This window comes from Carex rostrata, chromosome 8, assembly GCF_964058835.1.
Source record: "Carex rostrata chromosome 8, lpCarRost1.2, whole genome shotgun sequence".
NCBI classification, from domain to species: domain Eukaryota; kingdom Viridiplantae; phylum Streptophyta; class Magnoliopsida; order Poales; family Cyperaceae; genus Carex; species Carex rostrata.
Genome location: NC_135925.1, coordinates 9,187,216 through 9,196,344, shown reverse-complemented (window position 1 = coordinate 9,196,344; position 9,129 = coordinate 9,187,216). Strand labels below are relative to the sequence as shown.

The 9,129-nt window shown below is 32.3% G+C and overlaps 1 long non-coding RNA gene across 1 annotated transcript; it reads right to left on the bottom strand.

Moving 5' to 3' along the window:
• Positions 1 to 3,540: 3,540 nt before the first annotated feature.
• LOC144557743 (uncharacterized) lies at positions 3,541 to 4,297 on the bottom strand. Its single transcript, XR_013512779.1, has 3 exons — positions 4,200 to 4,297; positions 3,978 to 4,073; positions 3,541 to 3,653 (listed from the first exon to the last, which is right to left on the bottom strand). It is a non-coding gene; the product is annotated as an uncharacterized LOC144557743 (long non-coding RNA).
• Positions 4,298 to 9,129: the final 4,832 nt, after the last annotated feature.

The window sequence follows — 9,129 nt, the reverse complement described above, 5'->3', positions numbered from 1 at the left end:
TATTTATTGTTTTTCATCTTCTTCTAGTTATCTTTCACCTTCTACTAGTTGTCTTTCGTGTTATGTTTGTTCTTTTTTGTGTTCTATTGGTTGTTTGTCATGTTTTATATGTTGTATTTCATTTTCTTCTAGTTGTGTTTCGTCTTCTTCTAGTTGTCTTTAATTTTGTACTAATTATCTTTCTCGTTGTCTTTCACATTTTTACTGATTGTCTTTCATATTCTTTTGGTTGTCTTTCATCTTCTTCTAATTGTTTTTCACCTTCTACTAGTTGTCTTTTTTATTCTTCTGGTTGTCTCTTGATGTTCTTCGTCTACTATAGGTTGTATTTTTTTTTCTTCATCTAGTTGTGTTGAATCTTATTCTACTTATAGTTCTTCTTCTTTAAGTTGTTTTTCACCTTTTACTAGTTTTTTTTATCTTCTTCTAGTTGTATTTGGTATTCTTCTAGTTTTGATACATCTTGTAGTAATTGTCTTTCTCATTGTCTTCAATCTTCTTCCACTACCTTGTACTAGTTGTCTGCTGGTTGTCATTTGTCTACTACAAGTTGTATTTCATCTGCTTCTAGTTGTATGTTATATTCTTATTGTTGTATTTAATATTCTTCTAGTTGTCTTTTACTTGTTACTGGTTGTTTTTCTTGTTCTTGTGGTTGTCATTCATCTTCTTCCCATTGTCTTTCACATTTTACTAGTTGTTTTTCTTATTCTTCTGGTTATCTTTCATCCTCTACTAGTTTTCTATTGTTATCTTTCATCTTGTACTTGTTGTTTTTCATCTTCTTCTAGTTGTATTTCACCTTTTACTAGTTGTCTTTTGTCTTCTTCAAGTAGTCTTTCATGCTCTACTAGTCATCTTTCGTGTTCTACTAGTTGTCTGTCATGTTCTATATGTTATATTTCATTTTCTTCTTGTTGTATTTCGTATTCTTCTAGTTATCTTTCATCTTGTACTAATTGTTTTTCTTGTCGTCTTTCAACTTCTTCGATTACCTTGTACTAGTTGTCTACTAGTTGTCTTCCATGTTCTACTAGTTGACATTTGTCTACTACAGGTTGTATTTCATCTTCTTCTAGTTATATGTCATATTCTTCTGATTGTATTTAATCTTCTTCTAGTATTTTTTTTTGAGGTGATCCTTCTAGTTGTCTTTTACCATGTACTGGTTGTCTTTCATGTTCTTGTGATTGTCCTCCATCCTCTACTAGTTTTCTAATTGCTATCTTTCATCTTCTACTTGTTGGTTTTTTATCTTCTTCTAATTATCTTTCACATTTTACTAGTTGTCTTTGATCTTCTTCAAGTAGTCTTTTGTGTTCTACTTGTCGTCTTTCGTGTTCTATTGTTTGTCTTTCGTGTTTTATTGGTTGTTTGTCATATTCTACTAGTTGTATTTCATCTTCTTCTAGTTGTGTTGTGTATTTTAGATGTAGGATTATTGGTCAATTTAATACACTTTTCACTTTTAAATTTATAAAACCTTAGTACACAATAATAGGTCAGTTGCAAACATACAATATATCCTTGTAGTAGTTAAGGTATCGATTCAAAGACAATGAGAAATATTACTTTTCACTAAATTAATGAATTCTAAATTAGTGCAATAAAAGTAAATGGAGGGTTTGTTTGCAAATTGGTTTTGTGGGTTCAATACCAGAAGTGAGAGTTAAATTTAAATAAAACAATTTTATAAACAAACAAATAAAAAGAGTTTTGTGATTTAATGAGATAGAAGTCTAGGGGCTTTCGGCATATAATCACTTGGTCAAATCAACAGTTAATTGGTTTCTAAATATATGTTTGCAATTATGGGGTTTCTAAGCCTTAAATATCAAGAAGGATTTTCATGAATTAATAATGTGCCTAGATAATTCGGGTTTCACGATTAAGTTTTTCACCCTAGCTATCTAGACCATAAGCGTTAGCCTATGTAACATTATGTTATGTCCCGAAAAATTAAATCATTGTTAATTATGATTACAAGAGTTTTCATAATATAATTACTTCGTAACATATTTTGTTTATATTGATAAAACTAGTATGTCTCTTAACAAAATAATAAATATATTCTTTAGCTGACCTCAGCAATTACAAAATAAATACAAATCAAATCCTTATTTAAAACCTCGATATGAGTTACTCCTTCCGAATTTAGCTTCAGTTGTAATTTTCAGATGGACAACTGTTAGTATTTTAATCACAGATATCATATTAATTCGGATTGAAATAAAATTTAATATCTAAAAATATAACTTCATGATCTACAACTTTCGTGTAGAAGACTGTCCCAAATTTCTAACATAGGATTCTCCATAAAATTATAAAGTCAGTAAACATTTCAGTTCGGAGACTGCGGACCCTCATCGATCATTTTTATCTTTTCTCCTCACTGGAAATTCCGATTAAGGTGAACCTAGTTGCGTTTAGGGATGGCAATGGGCCTAGCTCACGGGTATTTTGCCAAGCCTAGGCCTGGCCTGCCCGTAAAAAATTAATGGCCCGCCTGCCTGGCCCAATCTGACGGGCCTGAAAATTTAGGCCCAGCCTGTCCATGGGCTTTTCCTCTAGGCCCAGGCCTGCCCGTGCCTGCCTGCCTGTGCCCATGGGCTGCCTTACCCGGCCCGGCCTGTCCCGTCCCAACCATTTAACAAATTTTCATGCATTGTTTAATCCCAGCCATGCAACAGATTCCCACTAATTGTTTAATTTCTACCACAATAGCAAGCTAAAGACAAATAGAAATCACATAAAAAATCAATTTTCAACAAGCTTAAATGATCAAGTAGCAAATAGAAATAGAAATCACCTAATACTCAACAAGTGACAAATATAGATAGAAATCACTTAATACAACAACAACCTAATACACAAGCTTAAATGATCAAGTGACATAAAAATTCAATTCTCAACAGCAAGCTAAAGAAAAATAGAAATAACAAAGCAACAAGAATTCTCAACAGCAAGCTTAAATGACATCCAAGCCATGCAACAGATTCCCACTACTCTTCCTCTTCTTCTATTGCTCTCATCTGCAATAATTAATAAAAAAACAGCACCAAAATAAGTTTATTTATACTAAACAGCACATTTACATTCTCCATCAGCACCAAAAAACAGCACATTTACACCAAAAAACAGCACATTTATACTAAACAGCACCAATATATATATATATATATATATACCCTAAGAGTTATATATCTATACTTATCCAATTTTTCAATAACATCCAATTAATAAAAAATAAGAAGTCTATCTCCATCTCCATCTAAATCATCATAATATGTCTTAAAATCAGAAATCAGAAATCAGAAATCAGAAATCATAAAATCAGACATATTATAGGGGCAGCACATATTAAAATCAGAAAATCATCATAACATCCAATTTATAGGGGTTGCCATTTTGCCTACAAAAATCAGAAATCAGAAAATCAGAAATCAGAAAATCAGAAAACAGAAATCAGAAAATCAGAAAAATCAGAAAATCAGAAAAATCAGAAAAATCAGAAAATCAGAAATCAGAAAATCAGAAATCAGAAAATCAACAAAAATACATAATTGCATAAATAAGTAGACCAATCGGCAAAAATAGATGGCCTCGATCAAACCAATCTCTTCAAATATGGTCTTAACTCTTTAGTGCTTTAGCTGCAAAATCAGAAGAGCTTTTGGTAATGCAGCTATGATTTTATTATTATTTTTGTTGTCAGAATTGTTTTTCGGGGACCTGGTGACCTGTCTGACTCTGATATATCCATAAATTTATCCCTTTACATACCATTCAACGCGGCTTCTTGGTTAGAAACTTAGAGATAGTGAATAAATTTTGAAAACGACTCCTTTTAATAGAGCTACTTGTTCATCTCTCTAACTCTTTGAAGCAGGGATACGATAACATTATATCTCCCTTTGAAGCAGGGATAACATAATAGCAGGATCGGTGCCAAATAAAAGCAAAGCACAGATCGGTACCTGAAGTAATTCTCTTTTGACTATGCCGATTAAACCTTCTACCAGCAAAATAGATGGCCTCGATCAAACCAATCTCTTCTTTCAAGCAGGGACCTCCTGAAAAGAAATCGGTAAAACAAAAAGAGAGAACTCAGCAGAGAAAGCAGAGTTGTAGCGGAGAGAGAGGGAGCGTGGTGATGTGAGGAGGCAGGAATAGAGAAAAAAATGGGTTGCTGGACTCACCGAGAGATAAGGCGGAGGCGCCGCGGCTGTGAAGGCGGAGCCGAGAGCGAAGACGGTGGTGGCGGAGTGAGTGACAAAGAGAGCGCGAGAGAGAGGGGGCTAATCGGCTAAGAGACGGAGAGAGTGACCTAGAGAGACGAAGAGTTGAAGAGAGGAGCGGCCGAGCGGCTGTGACAAGTGATAAAACCCTAAATGAATTTGTCTCTGGTTGTATTAACATATAAGCCCAACGGGCTGCCCGTGGGCTTAGAGTTATGCCCAGGCCTGCCCTGGTCTGTCTTTAGGCCCGGCCTTACCTGGCCCATCACAGCTCCGGGCCGACCGGGTAAAGGGCGGGCCGGGCGGATATTAACGGGCCAATCGGGCTTTTTTGCCATCCCTAGTTGCGTTAGAACCGTAACAGAAAAACCTACAACTATTATGTTTTAACTTTCTCCAAATTTTGAAGGTACAATTCCTGATATTTTAATTTTTTAAAGATAAACATTAAAACAAAATTCTGTCATGGGCTCAAATCCGAATTTACAATATGTTGGCCCACTAAACTCAAGTCCAAAAATCACTAATCATCTTCTAAACCTAACCCTACCTTATATAAAGCCCCCCTCTCCACAGCCCCCCCCCCCCCCCCCCCCACTGCCTGTACGTCCAGATTTTGGAGAAGCGTTCAACACAAGAGTTGTAGTTCTCGGCGATACGGAACCATGAGCACTGGATTCATCCCGATCGGAGTCTCGACTGCTAAGAAATGTCCAAAATAGTGACTGCTGTGCGTATTTTTCCTAAACTGCAAACTCCAAGTAATACAGTTTCGATCATAAATCTTATTTGTTTTCTTAATAATAAAGTCTTGACTATATTTCTTTTGATTATAAATACTCATTATTTTCTTAATAAATATTTAGTAGATGTCGGATTCATGATACATTAAGAAATATAATCTTGACTCGGTTTAATTAAAATACTTGTGATGTTAAATAAAAAAAATTGGTCAAATTCATAACAGATTCAAGTTATTGTTTTGCTTAGTATAAATTAAAGTTTCATATCTGTGTAAAACTTATTTATAATTATAATTATTATTTCATTTAATTACATCTCAAGTAAGCTGCTGGATATTTGAAGTTTGAAAATAAAATACTGTATATATTTCTTTGATACAAGATTTTGGATTTCTAACTAAACAAGTTTCAGATTCTTATTTAGTTTATTTATTTCTAATTATATATATATATATATAATAAGTGAATCAAAATAAAATGTGACTTAATAGTACCATAATATCAAGGATTAAAATAGTTAAAGTTTAGAAAGTAGAATTAATAAATTATGGTTATAATGATAAATAGAGAGCTTTAGAAAAATATAAATAGGTGAACTCAAACCTTATTAATTAGAGGTATGCTTATTTCTTAGGTTCAACTTTTGACGAATTAAGAGACATCGATAACGGTCAACAATTTACTACGCAAACAGGTGCGGGTTTCCTAGACTTTATAAAACTATTTAACTTCCTATTGTTCATTCAACTGTTTATTATCATTGCATTAGTTGAATTTATGCATGTTGTTTTCGAACCATTCGACTTGAGCAGACATAAATAAATTGCATGAAATGATAGAATTCATATATTGACCAATAGAGTTGCATGAATAGGATGTGTTGAGCATGGCATGAATTGTGTGATTGAATAAATGTTTAAAAAAAAAACGAACAAATATGGTAATTGAACAAGAGCCGATATGCTTGCATATTGGGATGTATACATTGGGTCTAGTGTTCGACTGGACCCCTCGTTAACGTGACTGTAGGCGAAAGAGGTCCTATCACGGGTCTAACCCTAGCATTGGCGAGAGTTCCGCGGTTAGGGCGACAGCCTCCCAGCGTTAGGCGGGAGTTCCGCGGTTGGGTTGGCGGTTTCTTTCGACGTCGGGCGGGAGGTCTTCAGTTTTAATTTTGTTTTATGCAGTTTTAATTTTTGTTCTTAAAAGTAAACATACCTGGACTTAAAGGTTCAGACTTTGAGAAAATTTACTACATAATAATTATAGGATTTTCCGTTATGGTTCAATCACAACTGATTTCAACTTAATCGGAATTTTTAGTGAGGTGAAATCATTAAAATAGTTTGTAGATAAAAATTGGGAATTTGAGATAAGTTTGTAGATTTACTGACTTTAGAATTTTATGCTGAATTTTACATTGGGAATTTGAGATAAGTTTGTAGATTTACTGACTTTAGAATTTTATGCTGAATTTTACATTGGGAATTTGAGATAAGTTTGTAGATAAAAATTGTAGATATTAAAGTTAACTTTTTAGATATTAAATTTTACACAAATTTAATCGCACATGTGATTCTAACCCATAATGCATATTAGACCGATTTCTCGTTTGGACTCTTCTTTTACAAAGTGTTTAAACTTTTTAATATTAATTTGTATAAAAATCTTATTTAAATAAGTTCTAAAATGTATCTAATTGTGATGAAGTGTTACATAAATAGTTGTTATATTTTCTTGGGATGATTTATGATAAAAACTAAGAAAAATTGATGTGACGGAATGTTACATTCTTCCCTCTTAAAAGGAATTTTGTCCGCAAAATTCAAGTATAACACTAAAAATACTTTCACTACGCTTTTGCTGCGCAACTCTGATAAAATTATCATATTATTTCAAAATAATTTGAATGAATTCTTGATAACAAATTTATTAAGACTAATAATAAATGATGATTTAACGAAAATCATATGAGGTCAGATTAGATGAAGTTAATCGACTAATCATTCAAAATCGGTAGTCGTAGTCATTTTCATACCAAAAATTGATACTGCATTTTTCTCTTTTTAAAAAAAAATAAAATAAATATTAATAATAATAATAATAATAATAATAATAATAATAATAATAATAATACTAATAATAATAATAATAATAATAATAATAATAATAATAATAATAATAATAATAATAATAATAACTGGTTGTACGGGGACATTGTTTATGTAATCTATACTACCTGCATTTTTTGTTCATTCTTCATCATTTTTTTTTGAGATCATTGAGAAAATATTCAAGGTGTACTAATTGTATTACAAGAGATATTTTAAGAAAAGTTTCCATCTGTGAAATTAACAAATTGGAAAATATATTTTCTAACTAATAGCTCTGTTGGAAATTGTTTATTTCTCTAGTATGTAGTGATCTTGGAAGAAAGTATCTTTGTCAGGATAAAATTAAATAAATTCTTTACATAATTGGGATATTAAAATCTAATTATTGTATTCCTTAATTATAAAGTTCTTCATTAAATAGAAAAAAAATATTCAATCTGAAAATTAGACTAAAATAGTCAAGTTTCTTTGCTTTAATATTAACAAATTAATGATTCATGTAATAAAGACCTTAAAACCGAAATTTAGGCGAATATTATATATATAGAAATATCAATTTCAGAACTTCTAAAGTTTGATAACTATTCAAATTCGGGGATACAATTGTGGGATATTAAATGAAAACAAAAATTAAATTTCGAATAAAAATTATTAAGTTTAAAATTCTAAAGACAAGACCTTAAAACTTATTTCTACATACATAAACTGTATTATATGAAGTCTCATTGAAATTATGTATTTAAATTGTATTATTTGAATTCTAAAGATAAGAACTTAATACGCACTCACTTAGCAGGAAATTATTGATATTGTATGTACTGGCTCTGATACCAACTTAGTTGTCACACCCCGAGACAACCCGCCACGTATTAATATGTAAGGCCTGTGCAAATCACATACATTATCAATAACAGTATAAATAAAGCCACATTTTTTTTTATAATCAAATGGGTTAACGATAATGGCAGACATGGCTAGTAACACAACCGCTGTCATGCCTGCTCAATATATCAATTATTGAATCATGGAAATAAAAATAAACAACATGTGGCAATTTATAAATCATAAGCCTTCCCGCTTAGTCTCACTCTTGTTCTTGCTCGAATCATTCCTCTTCATACCTGGAACCCACGTAAAAGTGGAACAGGTGAGAGATTGAACCTTCTCTCAGTGCGGGATTTAGTTCCAGCCCAGAGCTTATAAAACATTTACTTATATCTGCAAATATGAAAAATACATAAATAAAATATGTATGCTTCTTCCAATGCAATGCATATCCTATTGTTACTTCATTCATTTACTTTCATTTATTTAAAGAAAAATCTGTTAATCTTATTCGTTTGCCTCACTAGACGGTGAATTCATATGCCGCTAGGTCTTGGCGTGATAGGACCGCTTCCGCCTGCAATCACGTCCGTGAAAGGACCGCTTGCGCCTGCGATCACGTCCGTGAAGGGACCGCGTCAGCCTATAATCACATCCGTGACAAGACCGCTTTCGCCTACAGTCACGTTAACGAGGGGTCCAGTCGAAACTAAACCCAATGTATACATCCCAATATGCAAACATATTGGCCCCTGTTCAATTACCATATTCGTTCTTTTTCAAAAATACATTTATTCAATCACACAGTTCATGTCATGCTCAACACATCCTATTCATGCAAGTCCATTGGTCAATATATAAATCCTATCATTTTATGCAAGTTATTTGTGTCTACTCAAGTCATACGAATGGTTCGACAATAACATGCATAAATCCGACTAATGCAATAATGATAAACAGTTTAATAACAATAGAAAAGTAAAATAGTTTTATAAAGTCTAAGAAACCCGCACCTGTTATTTAAGAAACCCGCACCTGTTATTTAAGTAGGTTCCTGGTCATCTCTTACGTCACTTAAATCTTCAAATGTCGAATCTAGTGAATAAACATATATCTATTTAGGAATATTTACTTGTTTTCATATCCTAAAATTTATGAATACTTTCTTTTTATGTATTAACATTTTTATTATTTCTTATTCTTAACTTC